Here is a 24,263-nt window from a genome sequence, read left to right as displayed (position 1 = left end):
ATAACTAGCATACAAATGGATTTACTTCACTTTTAGCTGTTTTACCAAACAGATTACTTCAAATTACTTTATAAAACGTTTTACATGTTAAAGCTCTTTAGCAAACTATCTTGCATACTGCATGTTTCATTTCAAACTCTGTTACAATTTGTGTTTCAAACAAAGGTTTACTTATACTTAAAACTGTTCTTATCAAACAAACTGCTTTCAAATCATTTTATAAACTGACATCAAGTCATTATTTCATAGTTATTAAACCTTTCAAAAGTTTTTCAAAACTTATTTTAAACTTTTATAATGTCAAATGCATGCCTATATATGTATAGTTATATAAGTAATGTTTAAAGGACTTAGGACGGCTAGATCGCTTTATTTCCTTTTCCTCGTTGGGATGTGGCCTTAGGGCATCAATTACTCATTCGAATGTCATCTAAATATTAGTTATATATCAAGTATACATATATAGACATAAAATTTACCCCAATCTGTTCAGTACCTTTGGTTAGCAAATGCATACTTTCGGTTATTCACATACATTACTAGTAACTATAATAGGCATAGTTAGGAGATACTACTTACTACTCCAAGTACAAGGAATCACACAAAGAGTCAGTTCATTCATGAGTCTATACTAGTAAAATACTTACTACATGAAGAGATACAATTACAAAAATACAATTACAAGAATACTAATACATTACATACCATATGAGGAGATACAATACACAATAACAGAACATACATAATATGGTGTTATAACATGGAACAAGTACAGGATCTAACTATACCAATGAATCACTAACACATTGTTCTAAACAAAAGGTGATAGTTATATTGGGTATACATGATCATATAATTATAATGTGGATATTCTGTGCTTACAATCATTGTAGAGGTTCACGTTTGGTTCCCAGAATCTTTGGACAGGGAGAGCGTTTAGTATGGGATCTATCCATCACATTATGGATTAATATTTATTTTAAGGCAATTAGTAAAATAGTAGTCACTTATTACAAATACTACAGTACTTACACATTACATACGACTAATACAAAAGAATTCAATTTCAGTTATTATATTAATTTCCTTATTACCTTTACTTTGTGCCACATTCACATAATCGATGAGGTAGATTAGGTTTGAATAATAATAGTTGTACAAGGATAAACCTTCACTTAAGTAGAGGTTCGTGCTTTGAAAAATTCGGGTCTTAGTAGAAGGCTATTTTCAAAACAGTCGGGTCTTGGTAGAAGCCTACTTTCAAAACAGGCGGGTCTTGGTAGAAGACTACTTTAGAAACAATCGGGTCTTGGTAGAAGACTTCTTTTTATACTAGTAGGAAATATGAGAGTTTCTAGGATTTTCAAACATATACAATTAATTAAAACATTTTCATACTTATACCAACGTTTCTTCAAAACAATTACAAGTCTTTCATTACAGGTTTTACAAGTCTTTCATTACATGTCTTAGAAATCAATGACACTAAAATACTTATGAATTCACCAGCTTTATGTTGATACTCGCTTTCAAAATAACTAGTATTCTCAGGTCACAAATAGATAGGTACGACGACTAGGTTTTGTGAAGACGGAGCAGTAAAGACTTGTCTTTTATTTTGATTATTCATTATGTTATTTATTACTTTGAAAGGACACACTTATAATTAAAATTATACTATTAATTCAATGGATGATGTTGTTTCTTGTTTATTACTTTTCATTGTTGTGATACATTACATGACGTCCTCCGCCCCAGAACGTTTCGCCGTTCTCGGTTTTGGGGTCTGACAGATTGGTATCAGAGCATTGTTTATAGTGAATTAAGTATATCATCCAATCAAAGATATACTAACTATAAATAGAATGGGAATAAAAAATACTCTGACCAAGAGTTTATACTTTTAAATAATAAAATATTTAGCTAAGTATACATACCTACATTCATACTAAAATCCGTGTCACAATGACAAGAACAAAAGTATTACGATTGTTGAATATCACAAGTAAGCTCGGGGGTGTATGATCAGTCCTGGGCGTGGCATAGCCTGATCAACTATGCTGGTCCGAGGAGTGATTAGCATATGCCCAAGAATGGTTGTGATGTGGCAACAAGTCTAAAAACTTACCAACACTACCACAATAAGAACTCTAGAACAGAACATAAGTCTAAAATACTATATGAGTATTTTGTGTTACTATAAATTCTTACTTGAGAACTAAAAATATCTTCATTACTAGGTCAATAGTTTCTAAATGGATACATTAGGGTTATATGTAACTAGGATGATATAGACTTAGAATTTGTGAAATTTTGTTTTACCCCTGTTCCTTGTGAATTTGGAGTTAAGGTCACTTATTCGAAGGCCTATCCTGTTTTGATTACATATAATTGGTATGCACTTTACAAATAGTAATGTAACTAATGAAGATTATCTTATAATTATCTAGTTAGCTAGTCTAAGAATTATTTCCCCACCCCTATTCTCACGTAGATAACATGGCTGGACTCCATCCCCACGGCAACCCGTACCTTCCGAACGAAGGCAAAGTTGGATGGTTTGGACAAGAACCAGAGAATGATCATCCGATCCCTTTGAATGCTCACCATGCTGAAGACCTTTTGGATGATGCTAACTTCGAGCCCGATATTGAGAACCTACCCCCGGTAGCTCCCATTCCAAATCCTAACCCTCGTCCGACTTTTCATGGCCCGACGCCCCCTTGGGTAGAATGCTTGGAAACATGGAGCGAATAGCAAGATCAACCTATGCCGTTTAATGGAGACCGAAGCTTCTACAACATAAGCGAAGGAAGCTCAGCAGACAGAATTCTTCTAATTCTGGTCCGTATAGTTTCCCGAAACGAGATTCAGGGCAGGACAGCTTTGCAGCGTATCACAGAGGTTGATGCTAATGCAGGAATGCATACCCTCCGCACCAATCGCCTTGAACATGCTTGTGAGAGAGATGAAAGAGACAACGAGACTCTGCTGCAAGCATTGGCTGAAACTAGAGCAGTAGTCATAGAGCTCCGAGTACACCAGAAGGTGTATGAAAGATACCTGCTCGATATGGAATGTTAACTGGCTGAACTGAGAGTTCACTAGAGGGATGACCGTCGCCAGTAGGAGATGCTTTACCTTCCTTCTTTGTTTTAAGGAATCGTTTTGCTTTCAATGTCCTATGTGGCATGTTTCTATGTAACTAACTTGTACTGTAAGTACTTTTAGTTAGGCCTTGATGCCGTCAAAGACTTTTCTACTCCGGATATGATGTAAGACCTTCTACAAGGTCAATTTTCCCAAACTTATTACATCTTAAACATCAATGATATTGACAGCCGGCTAAATTCTGTGTCACTCTTTGTTGAAGTACTTTCATCATACTATCGTTGGAGTCTATCTGAAACCCATTCTGGTTAAGTTATTGGACGAGAGTAATTTAGCTCAGGGATCATTCCCAATTCTCTTACAAAGGTTGGATCATGTCATCAACCAACCAATAATACCCTGGTTTGGACGTCAAACGTCTTGAGACCATTCTGTGAACTTACTTCTACTTTGTACTAGGACTACATCATAGGGATGTAGGTCAAACCCTCGAGAACAAACTTCTACTCCTTACATGAACGATCAGAATACATCTAGGTTCAACCCTAATCGCTCACGAATTCATTTTCTTTCCGTATAACATAATCATGTCGCTAAAGAAAAGTAATCAACCCATCAACCAAACACCAACTCTTCAGATTGATGCAACTAGCTTTGAAGCTGCAGTCTCAACTGCCATGACACCTATCATAACTCACCTAAATGCTAACAATGCAAATGTTAGCGGGATGGTTATCAATAATTCTAATCCAAGTAACAACCAAGTACATCAACGAGTAACAAACTACCACGACACCTCGAATCTCAAACCCAAGAGTAACAAACAAAAGTTCTGGGCTAGATCTAAAGGCAAATCACCCCGAGGGACAAACAAGAAACAATCACCGGTGGCAGCCTTAGCGGCCACGACGTCTGTAACTCCTCCTACCATCCCTACTAGCATCCCGAATATCCCTAACCCAGCCAGACAGTATGCTGGAAACCTACCGAAGTGCAATAAGTACAACTTCCATCATCTAGGTAGTTGTCATCTGTTGCACTGCAAGAACTGCAACAACAACAACAGACACACTACCCGCTTCTACAGAACTCAGATCCAACACATTACTCCAACCACCAATGATAAAATCTCTCGGATATGCCATCTATGTGGCATAATGGGACATTTCAAAAGGGACTGCCCAACAGAGAAGGGTGACAGGGAAACAGGAGGAGTTTGACCCCAGAACAACAAAAGACAACTAAGGACCCTAATATAGGTTCACTTCCAATCGTCAGTAATTAAGTATACTTTTGAATATATTTTAAACTAGTGCAACTAGAGTCTTATATTTTGAGAGATCCCGTCAGTAAAGAGACCCTCGTGCTGCGTATACTTGAGTTTTGTAATATACCTTGTTCGCAACAGTAGTCTTGTAGTAAATCTAAAGTATTGTAACTCTATTAAAAGTTGCACTGTTGTGTTTTGTCTTAACGCCGTTATGTTCAAATCTAATACCTTTATTTCCTAGATATTTCGATATTATCATACAACTTGAATCCATTCGATCCTCATAATACTAGTTTCGTGTGCACATCTCTTTCTCCGAAATCATCCTTCTAGCGAAGCCGTCATTTCAGAACTCCGAAGTACTGATGCGCAGAGTACCTTATGTTTCTTATCATTCCGAAGAAACCTCATCAAACCTCCCCAGAGTACCACTCGTACAATACGACAAGTTCAATCCAAAGACCCGTATGGTTGATCTATCGCTGAAGAATGTATACACAAGGGTGGTATATAATCAAGGTTCTATGGGTTTAGAATTGATGATTCCACTTTGACTTCTTTTCCTCGTTGGGAAGTGAGCTTAAGGAAGAATCATTTATTCGACTACCTTTTCAATCTTAATTATATACGACTCGTATATACAAGACTGTAATTGATGAACCAAGTATGAATTCTAATATGAACCTCAGGACGGAGACTGCCCAGGATTACGAGTAATCGTATCGCCATGCGAGCAAACTTAGAACCCAATACTACTCCTGTAACCAGATCGCCCTACACACTAATACCTACAGATATACAAGAACCGTCCGTACAGCTTAACGATTACTTAATATTCGAATTTGAAGACCAAGCTCCTCACCCTGGAGAACTCCAGTCTTATTCTTCAGGAAGATAGACGGATTGTTTCGTAGGAGCATCGACTAACGGAGACCTCGACATGATTTTCCATTAGAAATCATTACCCTCTTCCTCGCATAGATGAATTGGTCAACCAACCGCAAGGAATGATGTACCTTTCAGAAATGGACCTGAGATCCAAATATCACCAGTTACGAGTATTAGAGAAGGATGCCCCAAGGACAATCTTCCAAACTCGATGCGGACGCTACAAATCCATAGTGATACCCCTCGGATAGGACCAATGAATTGGTACACCAATCTTACTTGGATCAGTTCATCATTGTCCTTGTAAATGACTTACTTATCTACTCTCGTAGTAAGAAGGAAATCATAAAGAGCATCCACGACAAACCATGGAAAAATTCGATCAGAGAAACTCTACGCGAAGTTCTCTAAATACGAGTTTTGGATTTAAGGAGTCGAATTCCTAAGAAACTATTAGTGATGTGGGAATTCATGAGAACCCTTCCAAAATCAAAACCGTTGAGAATTTGTCAGTACCGAAGACGCCGACGAGAAATTGCCAGATTCTAGGTCTCGCTGACCTACTGTCGTAGTTCATTTAGAACTCCTCGCGAATTACAGAACCTCTTACGACTTTGACCCAAAAGGGAGCGGCCCTTGACTGGGAAGAGAAGAAAGAGGAAGAAACATTTGGAATTCCAAGTGAGAGACCAAATTTTTTTGGAAGTCTCACCCTGGGAAGGCTTGATACGCTTCAAAAAGCGTGGAAAGCTTAATCCAAGAAATGTAGGACCTCCGAGATTCTTGCCAGAATCAGCCCTGTAACTCACAAATTCAACCTACTCGCAAACTCAGTAATGTACATTTTACCCTCCATGACTCGAACTTGAAAATGTACCTTTCCGTCACGACTCTTGTAATCCCACTCAACGAGATCGAGTCAAATGAGAGCCCCACCTTCGTGGAAGAACCTCAGTGACCATGGACCGAGAGGTCAAACGAACGAAGCCATGCCGCATCCCATTAGTGAAGGTCCACTGGAATGACAGCCAAGGACCTGGAATCACTTGGGAGCGCAAGAATAAATCGAATAGGAAGTATCCCCACCTCCTTGCTCGATTATTCATACCTACTCCTTTACCTAAATTCTAATTTCAGGAAGGAATTCCCTCTAACGGGGGGATGATGTGACAACCCGAAATTTTCTATCCTGTAGAGTCAAATACTTCATTAAAAGTCAAACTCATTTCTGCCATCTTTTAGCACAATTAGGAGTCTGTTTGAGCATTCCGAGCCTTGTACACTTAAGGAACAAGTGTTAGAAAGTATCTACTAAAGCCTTAACACAAAAATCATGCCCTAAACTCCATAAGATGGAGTTTACGACCGTAAACATGGATTTTACGGTCGTAAAATGTTTTACATGTTAAAGCTCTTTATCAAACTGTCTTGCATACTGTATGTTTCATTTCAAACTCTGTTACAATTTATGTTTCAAACAAAGGTTTACTTATACTTAAAACTGTTCTAATCAAACAAACTGCTTTCAAATCATTTTATAAACTGACATGAAGACATTATTTCTTAGTTATTAAAATTTTCAAAAGTTTTACAAAACTTATTTTATACTTTTATATTGTCAAATGCATGCTTTATTTCCTTTTCCTCGTTGGGATGTGGCCTTAGGGCATCAATTACTCGTCCGAATGTCGTCTAAATATTAGTTATATATCAAGTATACATATATAGACATAAAAGTTACCCCAGTCAGTTCAGTACCTTTGGTTAGCAAAGGCATACTTTCGGTTATTCACGTACATTACTAGTAACTATAATAGGCATAGTTAGGAGATACTACTTACTACTCCAAGTACAAGGATTCACACAAAGATTCAGTTCATTCATGAGTCTATACTAATACAACACTTACTACATGAAGAGATACAATTACAAAAATACAATTACAAGAATACTAATACATTACATACCATATGAGGAGATACAATACACAATAACAGAACACACATAATAAGGTGTAATAACATGGAACAAGTACAAGATCTAACTATACCAATGAATCACTAACGCATTGTTCTAAACAAAAGGTGATAGGTATATTGGGTATACATGATCATATAATCATAATGTGGATATTCTGTGCTTACAATCATTGTAGGGGATCACGTTTGGTTCCCAGAATCTTTTGACACGGAGAGCGTTTAGTGTGGGATCTATCCATCACATTATACCTTAATAATCATTTTAAGGAAATTAGTACAATAGTAGTCCCTTATTACAAATACCACAGTACTTACACTTTACAGACGACTAATACAAAGGAATACAATTTCAGTTATTATTTTAATTTCCTTATTACCTTTACTTTGTGGCACATTCGCATAATCGATGAGGTAGACTAGGTTTGAATAATAATAGTTGTACAAGGATAAACCTTCACCTAAGTAGAGGTTCATACTTTCAAAACAGTCGGGTCTTGGTAGAAGGTTACTTTCAAAACAGTCGGGTCTTGGTAGAAGGCTACTTTCAAAATAGTCGGGTCTTGGTAGAAGACTACTTTCAAAACAGTCGGGTCTTGGTAGAAGACTTATTTTTATACTAGTAGGAAATATGGGAGTTTCTAGGGTTTTCAAACATATACAATTACTTACAAACATTTTCATACTTATACGAACGTTTCTTCAAAACAACTACAAGTCTTTCATTTCAGGTTTTACAAGTCTTTCATTACAAGTCTTACAAATCAATGACACTAAAATACTTATGAGTTCACCAGCTTTATGCTGATACTCACTTTCAAAATAACTTTTATTCTTAAGTCACAAATAAATAGGTACGACGACCAGGTTTTGTTAAGACGGAGCAGACAATACCCGTCTTTTATTTTGATTATTCATTATGTTATTTATTACTTTGAAAGGAAACCCTTGTAATTAAAATTATACTATTAATGCAATGGATGATGTTGTTGCTTGTTTACTACTTTGCATTGTTGTGATACATTACATGACGTCCTCCGCCCCAGAACGTTTCCGCCGTTCTCGGTTTTGGGGTGTGACAGTATGCTTGGAGAGGGAAACTTTCATTGGCTGGGTACCAGATTACGAGAGTCTTAGTGCCTTTAAGGTATTAGAAAGTTTGTTTGACAGCCAGGAGATGAGACATTTTCGGATTAACTTGAAATATGTCACATAAGCATGTGGAAAACATGATGTATGGGCGATTGTTGTAAGATAAAGCATAGATCCAACCATTCCTCGGTACTTCTTTTCATCAACTGACACACCTGAAGGGTCAGCAAAGATCTTGTAACCGAAACCCATAAGTACCTTGGGAGAGGCACATGTGTCCATAGAGTATTTTTTGAGAAGTTCCGAAATGTATTTTTTTTATGAATAAAGATTCCTCGGTTGGTCTGTTTGACTTAGAGACCAAGAAAGAAACTTAATTATCTGTCCATACTCATTTGGAAACGATTGATCATCAGATTAGCAAAGTCTTCTACCATTGATGGATCCGTAGATCCAAAAATTATGTCATCCACATAAATTTGAACCAACATGAGGTGTTTTCCATTTTATCTTTGGAATAATGTGTGACAACTGTCAATTCAGGTCATTTTCGGACTCATGCATCTTTATAAAAACCATTCATGCACAACATGCCATGACCTAGTAGTATAGATTAGGTCAAAAATCTTGCATAAACTAGGATCCAACTAAGGTCTAGGACTAATATACTTGATACTTACAATTCTAGTAAGTTGCTTAGCTACAATAGGAAATGCCAATACTATAATTAGAATAAAGCTTCAAGCTTTGTTATAATTGAAATAGGGTATAAAACTCTAAAAATAAATTAAAACATTCTAATTATACTTCAACATGTTGTTGAATATCAAACAATATTCCAAAAACCCTAAAGAGCCAAAAATCCAAATTTATAAATCTTAAAGCTTAAAAACTTTATAAAATTTGGCTATAAACTTCCTAATATCAAATTGTTATTAATCAAATTAAGAATTATAGTCAATGAAATAGAAACTAAATTACCAAGTATTAATCATAATTTAATTGTTGAAAACAAGATTTTAAATAAATCCAAAATTACTTAATAAGCACTTTTATAAAATTTGGGTTTTTATAAAATATAGGAGGGAATGTTTATAAAGTTTAAAAATTAGGAGAGAGTAGGCCTAACCCACTCAAAAATCTGGCCATCTCCTCTCCCCATGCATTCTCTCTTCCCCAAAACACAATCATTAAGCTTAAACCCTTACTCCACCTCTTCCCTCTTCACTCTCTCACTTCACTCTCTTCACACACTTCACTCTCTTCTTCCCTCTCTCTAAACTCACGAAAATCCACTCATTTCTCTGCAAAATTTCGAGATTGTGAAGCCCTTGAAGTGTTCTTACTTCTCCCAAGGTCAAAACCAAGGTAAACAATAACACCTTCTTCCATAGTTTCGTGGTTAAACTTCTTTTCTTCTTAATCTTCTCTACTTTTCGGATTCTATGCCTTTCCTGTTGGGTTATGAGCATTCTAACACTCCTAAGTGTACATGCAACCCTAAATACCTTGGATCTATGTTTTCTCTATTATACATGCAAATATGAACATCCAAGGTATTATCCTAATCTAGCATACAAAATAATGGATATAACAAGATAGAATACATACCTCTTTGATAGTGCTTGTCTTCATGAAGCTTGAGTGCCTAGTGCCCCAAGTGTGACACCTCAAATGGTTCACACAACACCATAAGCACTTGGAATAACTTAGAGAGAAATTAGAACACTTCATGAAATCGTCTAGCCCTCATACATACACATATAGTGTTAGTCACGATTTCTTGAGCCATGGGTTTCTTTTATATGGTGGCTATTAGGGTTACACCATGTAACTCATGACTTTACCCATTCCTTATGCTCCATGGATTTTAACCTCCATGGAGTATCCATGGGTCACCCCATGGACTTAGTCCAACATAAGGAATCTTGGATCACAAGCCCACATATATAAGAATGAATGATTTACACAATCAACCCATATATTTAATTAGTCTTCTTTTGATCACTTAATTAATTCTAGATTAATTCTTGATCAATACTAATTAAATAATCTCATTATTCTTATTATTAATATACTAGAACTTATAATATATTAATAACCGTAAGTGTCTTATTTCTCTCATTATAGTCTATCCAAGTGCATGATGCCATGCAACCCAAATGGACCATGCCGGGTCGGGTCAAGTCTTACCAATTATAGTTATGGACTTAGACATTAATCCAACATTTCCATGGCTAGAAATCTTTATTCTCCCCTTGTGGTTTGTAGATTCTCACCATAACACAATGCATGTGTTAAAGATGGTGAAACTCCGGGATCAAACCCATGCAAGGAGTGGAAAAGATGCACATATGATCATGTGACATCAAAACATAATATTTCATGTTCTTCTCCATTTCTTTTGTGTTCATGCATGACCAAAAGCATTTAAACCATTTCTATTACATCTTGGATGCTCATTCATTCCATGCATGTGTTAGAAATCGGGTCTTACCAAAGACATGCATGATGTTCTTGTTGAAATACCCTAATAATGCACACAAGCAAACATGCAATCTGCCAGATTACTTTGTTCGACTTTGAACAGTCATAACTCAGTCATTTCTTAACCAAATCATGATATTCTTATTGTATTGGTTAGTTCCACGAGTTAACTTTCAAACCCAACTGGTCTCACTGTAAAATATTAAATATCCGATTTTTAGCAGATTTTACAAAAAGGTTGCGCATACAGCTCTTTTTCTGTGATCACTATTTTTATCTTGCTTAAACAATGGCCTTAAACCCAACCATACATCTGAGGAAAAATACCTTAGAAACTTAACATATCTAGTGAACTATGGTTGAAATTTCGTGGCTTAAAACCTCACTGAATGGGCTACACAAATTCATGAACTTCAGCCACATTTACACTTCATGCATTATTGCATGCAACTTTTCTTAAATTGTTTGGAATCATTACCCTCATTTCTCTTCTGAATACATCCTTAAAATTTTTACTTTTGAAAGCCCTTGCATGCATGAGATAATCTGGAAAATTTCAAGAGCTTTTGTTATTTCTTTGATTTATTAGAGTTATTGCTAAAACCAAGGGCATAAATCATATAAAATACTTCCAGAGGTCAATAAATCCTAAATAAATTCATGGATGATCCTTATGGGGAATAATGACCCCTCACCAAATTTCAACAATTTTTGTTACTGTTTAATACGATTTCTAATTTTATTTTGTTTAGGGAATGATAAATTACAAAACCACTTTATAGGATGTGAAAATTGTATCTAACAATTTTCGCATACCTTACCTGTGATGGGTGACTCCAGAAAATAATTTCAAGATTTTCCATCATGTTTTACTATTTTTCCCAATTTTTGGTAATTATAATGGTCTAAAAATGGGAGAAATAGTTCTGATTATCCAAAATTCATGAAAATTTACCAGGATATCATATAATACAGTAGGAGGTTACATAAAAATTTTGTGGATTTTTCTCTACTGTAAACTTTTTGTATCTTATTTTCTAAAGTTAATTGCACTAAAATACACTTAAATACACATAAATACCCAAAACCAGTTTATACATTATGAAAACCACTTTTGATATTTTTCCCAGGTTATTTATACTATAAATGATGTTACAAAAATTTATGGTGATTTATTTTAAATGTTTAATATTATTTCTTTAATTAATGACTATTTAAAGGAATAAAGCAAGGAAAAATAGAAATACTCACTGAAAAATATCTTTTATATTTTTCCCAGCCTAGTTATGTATAATAACAATTAAATAAAAAGTTTGGATAATTTTGGAAACTGTTTTCTACTTATTTCAATTTTTATTGGAATAAATGCCCATAAATCATAAAATATATTTAAACAGCTTGGAAATCCATTTTTATATTTTTCCCAGCTTATTATTGTGTAATAACAGTTAAATAAAAAGTTTGGGAATTTTTATCCCTCGAATGCTATTTTTCGTGAATTTATGTTGTTATTGAGACTTAAAATTTGGAAAATTAACCTTCCAAGGTTGTAATTAATCGCACGACTGTAAAATTTCAATACATCATAAAAAGTGTAACAAATTGATATAAAATCCAATAATAAAACATAAATTGGCATTTCCCTATATGTAGAGTTTAGTATATTAGCATTAGATATCGACATGGAAACTCACTAGTGCGTGTGTTTGATGTCGTAGGATCCCGGTAGTAAGACGTTGGTGCATCCCGAAGTACTGCTTGTGCCTACACGAAACATTGTGAGTATTCACGCACTCCCCTATTTTTCGTTTTTATGTTTTGGGGTGGAAAAGCATGTCCAGAAAACTATTGTTTGCATGATGTATTTAAATTGTTTATTATCAAGCATGATTGCTATTGTATTGCTATGTATCTTTATGTATGTTTATGCAACACGGAACATGAGAACTTATCGTACTAAGGCCCTTCCCTTATCTCTAACCATTAACTCTTTGAGCCAATGGTCATTATGGATAGCGCTATTAGGAATTGACAACTCCTCACTCGCCCGAATCGCTGGAGTGCATGATACCATATTCATCTATGGAACGATAAGCATAGATCTCGATAGGGCTTCAGTCATAGGTTTGGTTGAGACTCATTGTTTGCTCATACACATACAAACGCGTTTCTCGTTCTAGCAATAAACGTGTATACCTTAATTTCAATCGACTTTGTTTTATCATTAAAGCAATGTACTTGTACTTACGAACAACATTATTGTACCCTCGATTTATAAACTTTTGATACTCACCAACTATTTTCATAGTTGACGCCCGTTTTACATGCTTTTTCAGGAGGTAATTAGTAAGTGGATGTAAAGATTCATCATCATAGAGCATGCTGCATCGTGTTGAAGCTATTATGAAGCTATATTTTGAACAATGTTATTTTGAAAAACTTGTATTTTGTTTCTTTTAAAGCTATGGGTTGTAAACTTTTAAATACTGCTATGGTGATGTATCGTTATCTTTTGCATTGAAACCGTTATCGCTATCATACCTTGCGTTTCCGCTTTAGCGGGGTGTGACATAATGTGGGATCGAGAATACCTCTTTGAAAACCGGAGCGCTTGAGAAAATCCGTAAGGGTTTCGTACCATGCGCGAGGAGCTTGTTTGAGACCATAGACTGCCTTTCGGAGCTTGTAGCAGTGATTTGGAAATGCAAGATTAATGAATCCGGGAGGCTGTTGAAGATAGCCTTCAGTGTTGAGTTCACCATTTAAATAGGCACTTTTAACGTCCATTTGGTAAACTTTGAAGTCTTTGTGAGCAGCATAAGCAAGAAAGATTCTGATGGCTTCAAGTCGTGTAACAGGAGCAAAGGTTTCATCGTATTCGAGCCCTTCTATCTGAGTAAAACCTTTTGCCACCAGCCTTGCTTTGTTTCGAATGATAAATCCTGCATCATCTAGTTTGATGCGAAATACCCATCTTGTGCCAATAATGGGATGGTTCGAAGGGGGCGGTACAAGGGTCCATACTTCATTTCAGTCAAATTCTGCCAGTGCTTCTTGCATGGTTGTGATCCAATCAGCATGGTCTAACGCTTCCTTAATGGATTTAGGTTCGACCATTGAGATGAATGCAGAGAAATGACATTCATTTTGGATACTTGAAGAAGAACGAGATTGTACACCAGCATTGAGGTTTCCGATTACTTGGTTCGGAGGATGATCTTTGGTCCAAATGTGTAATCTTGGATGTTCTTGAGAAGCAGATGATCCGATATCAACAATAGGATTCATTTGCTCCCCCAGAATAGTTTGAACTTGAGGATGATGCTCCCCCTGAAATTCTGAACCAAAGAGATTGACATCGTCATTAGAAGGGAACTCAAAGAAATTTTCATTATCATCAATGTTGATTGGATTCGAGTCATTGAAATCAGCAGCTGCATCTTGGAATCCTTATACATTTGATTCAAGAGAGGAGTGGGCATTCTCCCCTTTAACCTGAGAAGGTTGAAACGGATCGGAATCAAATGGAGGAAGAATTGGGATCGGACCGGAAACATTTTGAGAAACATGAGCTTCAGGAATCGGAATCGAGTTACGCCTTGTTCGAGATTCTGAATCAACAACAGCTTTGGACGGTCCGAAGAGAGTGTCAAAATCAACTTCATGAATTATTTGAATGTTTTGACATTCCGTAGGAGGAGCATCGGACTCCATAATGTGAGTTGTAACATGAGTAGGACTGGAATTTCGAACGAAGTTGTCATCGAAGGTAACATCAAAACTTTTTTCAATAACATGAGTTCGTCGGTTGAGGACTCGATAGGCTTTTGATTTGGAAGAGTACCCAAGAAAAATTGCTTCATCAGCTTTGGGATGAAATTTGTAAGCTGATCTTGGTTGTTCTTAATGAAACATTTGCATCCGAAGATGTGTAGAAACGAGATTGTAGGCTTCCGACCATTCATTGCTTCATATGGTGTTTTATTGAGGCAACGATTTATGATACTTCTATTTTGAGTGAAGCATGCAGTAGATATATCTTCAGCCCAAAGGTAGAGTGGGAGATTTGCAAAATTGAGCATTGATCGAGCAGCTTCAATAAGGGTTCTGTTTCTTCGTTCAACTACATCATTTTGTTGAGGAATGTATGGAGTAGAGAAATTATGGTCAATACCCTTTTCGGAGAAGAAATTTTCAATGGTGGAGTTCGTGAATTCCGAACCATTGTCACTTCGGATGCGTCTAATTGGGAGCTTGATGAGAACTTCTATTCCTTTGATGAAATTGATGAGTTCAGAAGTTGTTTCTGACTTCATCCTGAGGAAGAAAACCCAAGTAAACCTAGTGAAATAATCCACAATCACGAGAATGTATTTTTTGTGATGTAAACTTTCCACTGTCGATGGTCCACATAGATCGATATGTAGAAGTTCTAAAGGTTCCGAAATTGATTTTTCAATGATGACAGGATGACCTTTCTTTAACTGATTACCACACTCACATGAAGCACATAAATGATCGTTTTCAAATTTAAGGAGTGGCTAGCCTCGGACCATTTCTCCTGACACAAGATCATTCATGTACCTAAAGTTCAAGTGAGCAAGTCTTCCGTGCCACAACCAGCTAATATCAGGAACTGCTTTGGAGAGTAAGCACAACTGGGGCTTGCCAATGATAATGTTGATGGGTTTGAGCTATAAGAACTTTCCTATGTGCACATGCAAACCCTAATGCTTGGATCTAGGTTTCTCTAATTGAACATGCAATGTATCCAAGACTTTTATTGATAGATCTAGTGTAAACATTCAATTCATAACATATGAAATCAGATCTAAAGGAATACCCTGAGTTGCTTGTTTGAATCTTCTTGTCTTTGGAACTTAGAGTCATAATTGTCACTCCTCTAATGGCTTACAAACACCAACTAGCAAGAGGATAATATAAGAGAGAGGAAAGGGGTGAGAAAATCGGTCCTAGGGTTTCTTGCCTTGCATGAGTGTCGATTTCCTCCACCCAATGGGTCTATATATACTATAGGCTACTAGGGTTACACCTTAAACCCTAATTAAATAACTTAGGCCCTAAGCAATCCAATGATCCCTATAGATTAGGCCTTGGACGATTTCTAGGATCCTCTAAACACTAAAATCATCCAACCCTATATCCATAAGGATTCATAGCCCAAACTACAACTATATTTCACATTTGACAGTTTATGCCCCTTTATTCAATTAACCTCTTTAAGTCACTAAATTAATTCCTAATTAATTTATGACTTATATTAGTCAAATAACAATATTATGATTCCTTATATTATTCTCATAATATATTAATAATATTTCTTCTCTCATTACAAATCATCATGTCAAATTGCTATGGTGAAGGCAACCCAAAAGGACCATGCATAACCGGGTCAAATACTTGCCAAATATAGTTACAGCCTTAGACACTATTCCAACAGTTTCCCACTTGGATAAGTCCAGTAACTATATACACAAGCACAATCCGATTAGCAATCGTAGCTCTCAAAGATGCTATCAAACTCTGATCTTATCAGTCCTGTCCTTTAGATAAGGGATCGTACAGTCCTCTGTATAGATATCATGCAGACACAATTATAGTCCAGTGTTTAGTTTCTCGATCTCAGATTTATTCGACATAGAACTTAATCGAACACATCAATCTAGTTCTGACTGGGCCTGGCACATAAGTCAAATCAAATCATCGAGCGGCCGAGATATCGCTTTTATCCTCTTAGGATAGAAGTAACAGATAAACTTCGACTTATATGCATTTACTTATTCACCAGTCAATTATACACAACAATGCGTTTTATGACACCAATTTACTGATGCGGTTTCGCATCATCAATGTACAACCAGTTAATAAATAACAAATCATATATCTAGGTTTTAAGACCATATGATATTATCATCTTGCGATCACTTACAATGTATATACCTTAAAGTGATTCCAGCAAGCGCGACTTTATTCCAATGCTCAAAACTAGTTCATAAGCACTCATGAACGTTGCAGCAAACCTTTGCTATGTCTAATACTATTTAGACAATCTACATACCAATTCATGACAATCTTCTTTCATATCTACTTCCAACATATGAACGATTGTGGACCATTCAACTAATTCGATTATTCTTAATAAACTCAACTATTCTGGAAGTCGAAACATGCAAAGTGAAACAATAGTTAAACAATTAACATAAGACAGTAACTTTACTCATAAATAATACTCGTTTATTTAATCATCAAATGTCAATTACATTTATCTATTACATGTTTCTAAAACTATCAAATCTAAACTAATATCATCCTTTAGCCCAATGCTCCTAGCATGCTGCAAATGCTTAACCCTGCTCAGTCCCTTCGTAAGCGGATCTGCTGGGTTATCTTCTGATGATATCCTCCTAACCACGAGGTGTCCTTCTTCTACTCGATGTTTAATAAAATGACACTTTCTATCGATGTGTCGAGATCTACCATGATCCCTCGTTTCCTTGGTCAAGGAAACCGCTCCTTCATTATCACAGAAAATTTCCATAGGCTCCTTAATGGCAGGCACAACTCCAAGGTCACCAATGAAGTTCTTCAAACATATCGCCTCCTTCGACGCTTCACTCGCTGCAATGTACTCTGATTCGAAAGTTGAATTAGCTACAGTTTCCTGCTTGGAACTTTTCCAAGTTACCACTCCTCCATTTAGAGTAAAGACCCACCTCGACTGCGAACGGTAGTTGTCTCTGTCGGTTTGGAAGCCGGCGTCACTATACCCTCGCACCTTTAAGTCATCACTCCCACCGAGGACTAAGAACCATTCTTTGGTCCTCCGAAGGTACTTAAGTATATTCTTAACTGCAATCCAATGAGCTTTGCGTGGGTTCCCTTGATATCTACTGACCATGATCAAAGCAAAGGCTACATCAGGGCGAGTACAAGTCATAGCATATACGATCGAGCCAACTGCGGAAGCGTAAAGTACTCGGCTCATCTCTGCTATCTCGGCTTCGGTACTCGAACTTTGAGTCTTACTCAATTTGGCATTACTCTGTATCGGTAGTTCTCCCTTTTTCGAGTTTTCCATACTAAAACGTTTTAGTACCTTATCTAAGTAAGTATTCTGACTAAATCCTATTAGTGTCTTACTTCGTTCTCTCACTATCCTTATTCCCAAAATAAAGGAAGCCTCTCTGAGGTCCTTCATAGCGAAGCACATCCCAAGCCACGATTAAACTCCTGCAGAGTCGGGATGTCGTTTCCTATGAGCAGTATGTCATCGATATACAAAACGAGAAACCTAACTATACTCCCACTGGCTTTGACATATACACATGATTCATCTTCGCTTCGTACAAAACCAAACTCTTTGACTTTCTCATCAAAGAAAAGATTCCATCTGCGAGATGCTTGCTTAAGTCCATAAATGGATTTGTCAAGCTTGCACACTCTATTAGGATGCTTCGCATCGACAAAACCTTTTGGCTGAGCCATGTAAACATCCTCAGCCAACTTCCCATTAAGGAAAGCGGTCTTGACATCCATCTTCCATATCTCATAGTTATGAAATGCACCAATGGCTAGCATCACCCTAATGGACTTTATTTTCGTAACTGGTGAGAAGGTCTCATCATAGTCAACTCCGGGAGTTTGAGTAAATCCCTTCACAACCAATCGTGCCTTATACGTGTGTACATTCCCATCCATGTCGGTCTTCTTCTTGAAGATCCATTTGCACCCAACGGTCTTACGTCTGGGCACATTGTCAACCAAATTCCAAACTTGGTTGTCATACATGGACTGAATCTCGCTGTCCATTGCCTCTTTCCATTTCGCAGACTCCGAGCTTGCCATGGCTTCCTTATAGCTATTAGGTTCATCTAGATTTATTAGTGTACCATCACTAATATATGTGTCCCCTTCGGTAGTAATATGAAAACCATAAAATTGGGGTTGAACTCTAACTCTTTCGGAACGTCTAAGAGGTATGGACTCGTCAATTGGTTCAACCGAAGTTTCCTCCTCGGGTTGAGCGCCAGCGGTAGAGGTTCCTTCATCACTCGATTCTTGAATCTCTTCAAGCTCGATTTGCCTCCCACTATCTCCTTGTCTTGTGAGTTCTCGCTCTCGGAAAACCCCTCTCCTCGCAATGAAGACAACATTGTCATTTGGTCTATAGAAGAGATATCCAAAGGATTTCTGTGGGTAGCCGATGAAAATACATTGCTCACTACGAGGTTCGAGCTTGTCGTGAGTATCTCATCTTACGAAAGCCTCGCAACCTCAAACCTTGATATGTGCCAACGAGGGAGCTTTCCCTGTTCACATCTCATGAGGTGTTTTGGAAACCTTCTTTTTAGGGACTCGGTTAAGGATGTGGGCGGCAGTCTCTAAGGCATACCCCCAGAATGAGATAGGTAGTGAAGCACGACTCATCATAGAACGAACCATGTCTAGCAAGGTTCGATTACGCCTTTCTGCCACACCATTCAACTGCGGTGTCCTAGGTGGCGTTAATTGCGAAACTATTCCGCATTCTTTGAGATAGTCATGGAATTCAAGACTTAGATACTCTCCTCCTCGATCGGATCGAAGCATCTTGATTTTCCTGCCCAATTGATTCTCCACGTCATGTTTGAATTCTTTGAACTTTTCAAACGTTTGTGACTTGTGCTTGATTAAGTAAATATACCCATATCTACTATAATCATCGGTGAAAGTCACATAGAAGCGGTTTGCATCCTTTGTGGTGGATCTAAAGGGCCCACTTACATCGGTATGTATGAGATCCAATAAAACCTCACCCCTATTACAAGTGCCAGTGAAGGGTGACTTGGTCATGTTTACAAGCAAACAAGACTCACACGTGTCATCTACCCTAAGGTCGAATGACTCCAACACTCCATCCTTTTGGAGTTGGGCTATGTGCTTCTTGTTGACATGTCCAAGATGACAATGCCACAAACATGCTTTATCCATACTATTGGATGAATCCATGCATAATACATCTTTTCCTAGGTTATCAACAATCATAACAGTTTCATAAATTCCATTACAAGGCATTGCTTCAAAATATAAAACACCATTTAGATAAGCATAAATTGAACCATTTTCATTATTAAACGAATATCTACATGCTTGTCTAAACAAACCATGAAATGAAATGATGTTTCTTTCCATATTTGGCGAGTAGCAACAATTATTTAAATCTAAACTTAATCCATTACTGATCTCTAAAGGATACACTCCAATCTTGGTGACAGGCGATGATCTTCTGTTTCCCATGATTAGATTTATTCTTCCTCGCTCCACATCCCTATTTCTTCTTAGTCCCTGCAATTCAGAACAAATGTGGTAACCACACCCGGTATCAAGAACCCAAGAAATAACATGAAATGAATCATTAGATTTAATTGTGTAAATACCTACGAAAGACGGCTTGATCTTTCCATCCTTGATGGCTTGCAGATATTCTGGGCAGCTTCTCTTCCAATGCCCTATTTTGTGGCAATAGTGGCACTCTGCCTCCTTCGGGTTAGAGTTGGGTTTAGCAGGATCAACCTTGGTCCTACTAGGAGAGGAACCATGTCGGGACTTTCCCTTTCGATGGCTCTTTCACGGAGCCTTCCTCTTCTTGCCCCTTCCCTGCCCTATAGCCAAAATAGTAGCAGCGGGTGGATTTGGAGTTGGTGCAACATACTTGTCCTTGAGGTTCCTCTCAGCAACCCTTAGGAGCCCTTGGAGTTTGCTTAGGGTAACCTCTTCCTTGTTTATGTGGGAGGTCATCCTAAATTGGTTGTAACACGGAGGCATGGAGTGAAGAACCATGTCGATAGCCAAATCTTCCCCAAAGTCGACATTCAACTTGCGAAGACGATCAACATACCTTTGCATCTTTTGCAAGTGCACGGTTAGAGATTCTCCATTTCCCATTTTAGTAGTCATCATGTTTGTGAAGATCTCATAACGTTCCTGCCTCGTGTTTTGATGGTATCTCTCCAATAAGTCTTGATGCATCTCGTATGGATACATGTCCTCATAGGACTTTTGGAATTCGGCATTCATTGTGGCTATCATGATGCAATGAACTTTCGTTGCATCACGCTCATGGGTCTCAAAGATGGTCATTTCAGCCAGAGTAGCGATTTCTGGATTGATCTTTTTGAGCTTCTCGTCGAGTACATACTCCTTGTCCTCGTAGCGAGAAATCGTGTGAATGTATCTTATCCATTCGCTAAAGTTTGTTCCATAGAAAGTCACCTTGTGGCAAAGACTCATTAACGTGAATGAGCTAGAAGCAACGTTGTTCGCTTTCGACATCTACAAATAGAAAGAACAAAATTTGATTAGAATTGAATCCCTAATTATCACCCAATATGAAAAATTAGGGCTAGGATCCAACAACATTATTTACACATTAGAAAAGGGATGCCTTAATCCAACATGCAAACAATTTAAAGGTAAGTGAATGACGATTCACTAATTCTCCACCATGAAAACAAAACCTTAAGTTTTAAATGCATTTAGAATTCCTTGATTTCGATGAGATTCATTGAACTTTTCAATGCCATGTTTAAATCTCGATATGCCCCTCTCGTTTCAGACTAGGATGCCGAGGATCACAAAGTGGGTGTGAATAACCATGCAAATCTACACCGTGCCTTCATTGTTACAATCACCTATTCGATGTGTCGGTAAACCACACACGCTCCACCGAACTATGATAAACAATGAATCACCCTTTGCCACCTTTGCTTAGAACCAATTAGTGTGCCGGTAAACCACACACGCTCCACTAATTTCTTAGCAAGGGTGCAAAGTGTAATTTCATGGGATTGCATCAATTCACTTTTCCTAAAGTAACTAGGATTAGGAATTGAAAAACAAGTAATTACTTTGTATTTTAACATTATACTTTTAATGAGAAGATAGAGTTGCCCTATCCTACTCGTTGGGCTAACGACCCTCCACCAGACAAGCAAGCGGTGGGTGTGAGTGTACACCCATTAAGCGCCATATTATAGGCAGCAACCTTATTCCCACCTTATAGACCGACTTCGTGAATGTGGCCTACTAACGGTAAGACTAGAATTTTAATTATACACACACACACACACATATATATATATATGTATATATATATATATATATATGTATATATATATGTATATATATATAGATATATATTAGCCTTGTAATATTATATTAGTATAGGGTTGAATTTTAAACTTTGTAAAATTCTAGGGTTTGAAATTTAAATTGTCCAAATTAAACTTTTAATCACAAAACTAAATTTCAAAACTTGAGGATTAGCTTTAAACTTTTCAAAACACAAGGGATCAAATAAAAAATAATTTAAATTAACAATTTAATCTCATAATTATTCATATTTGATTTATTTAAATGTTTCTTGCAAAACAATTCACCAATTCAATTAAAATAATCAATTAATATCATATAAGGAAATTATTATTCAACTAATTGGTAAATATATTTTGATAGGTCAAGAATATATTCACATATATGTTAAAATTCGGATTTTATTGACCCATAAAGATTAAGGTAAGTTTCCATAAGAAAAACAACAAGAAATCCCGAAACTAGCTCCATCTCACGCTCGAACTCGCCGAGTACCAAAATGGACTCGCCAAGTTCATCAGGCAGATGGACAAAAATCGAATTTTACAATCAACAAGTAATCAACCAACGCATCAATTTAATAGAAACCAATCAAGGCTCTGATACCACTGATGGGTTTGAGCCATAAGAGCTTTCCTATGTGCACATGCAAACCCCAATTCTTGGATCTAGGTTTCTCTAATTGAACATGCAATGTATCCAAGACTTTTATTGATAGATCTAGTGTAAACATTCAATTCATAACATATGAAATCAGATCTAAAGGAATACCTTGAGTTGCTTGTTTGAATCTTCTTGTCTTTGGAGATTAGAGTCACAATTGTCACTCCTCTAATGGCTTACAAACACCAACTAGCAAGAGGATGATATAAGAGAGAGGGAAGAGGGTGAGAAAATCGTCCCTAGGGTTTCTTTCCTTGCATGAGTGCCGATTTCCTCCACCCAATGGGTCTATATATACTATAGGCTACTAGGGTTACACCTTAAACCCTAATTGAATAACTTAGGCCCTAAGCAATCCAATGATCCCTATAGATTAGGCCTTGGACAATTTCTAGGATCCTCTAAACCCTAAAATCGTCCAACCCTATATCCATAAGGATTCATAGCCCAAAATATAACTATCACACATTTGACAGTTTATGCCCCTTTATTCAGTTAACCTCTTTAAGTCACCAAATTAATTCCTAATTAATTTATGACTTATATTAATCAAATAACAATATTATTATTCCTTATATTATTCTCATAATATATTAATAATATTTCTTCTCTCAATACAAATCATCATGTCAAGTTGCTATGGTGAAGGCAACCCAAAAGGACCATGCATAACCGAGTCAAATACTTGCCAAATGTAGTTGCAGCCTTAGACACTATTCCAACACATGTTGATATCAAGAGGATACATGTTTTTATTGCGGTTTGACTTGATTAAACATTCGCTTCAGTTTTCGGTCATGATGTAGCTGTGTTTCTTACAAAATCAACTCAACGATTTGCATCAGTGAGTTGAGCCACACTTATTAGCTTGTGCTTTAAATCAACCACATATGCCACATTTGAGATTGAGAAGTTGCCATTGGTAAGGATACGATAACCTCGGATTTGTGAATTTGAGTTTTTGCCATATGTTACATACCCAGCATTTGGTTCAAGCTTTAGATCTCACAGAAATGCCTTCTGCCCTATCATGTGCATGGAGCAAGCACTATCAATATACCATATTGTTTCTTGCTCCGAAGCACAGAGTGCCTGCAAAATTAGTGAGTGGTGGAGTTTTTAGGCTCCGAGTTAGATTTTTTGACAAAGGCTCGAGTCTTAGGCTTGGAGAGTGACTTATGAACAACAGAAAATTTAGAGCATTTGTTTTGAGCTTCCTTAGGAAATATACAGAAGGACAAAGTTCTTTCATCAATCCAATAGTCATAATCAATGACTTTGATTTCTGGAGCACTATGCTTCGGAACATGATCTTCCGAAGAGGAGATATTAATTGATTTTTCCTGAGTCACTTTTTTCTTTTGAGAGGGTTTTAACTTTACACTCAAGAATTTGTTTTGAAGATTTTGAGGAACTTGTGTTATGAGTGCTCTTTGGTTTATTTGATGGCACACTGGTTTGTGTAAAATTTGATTTAAAAATTGTGCCGTCATTTTTAGCAATGAAAACAGAAGAAACATTCAGATAGGGAGTGTTTCGAACAGGCGAACCATTTTCATGAGTTTTAGATGGTGTGGTACTGACTACTGTCTTGCGTTGTGCAATACTGGGAGAACGCGACAGTC

This window comes from Lactuca saligna, chromosome 2 (genome assembly GCF_052625555.1).
Source record: "Lactuca saligna cultivar CGN05327 chromosome 2, ASM5262555v1, whole genome shotgun sequence".
NCBI classification, from domain to species: Eukaryota; Viridiplantae; Streptophyta; class Magnoliopsida; order Asterales; family Asteraceae; genus Lactuca; species Lactuca saligna.
This window is presented reverse-complemented; position numbering follows the sequence as displayed.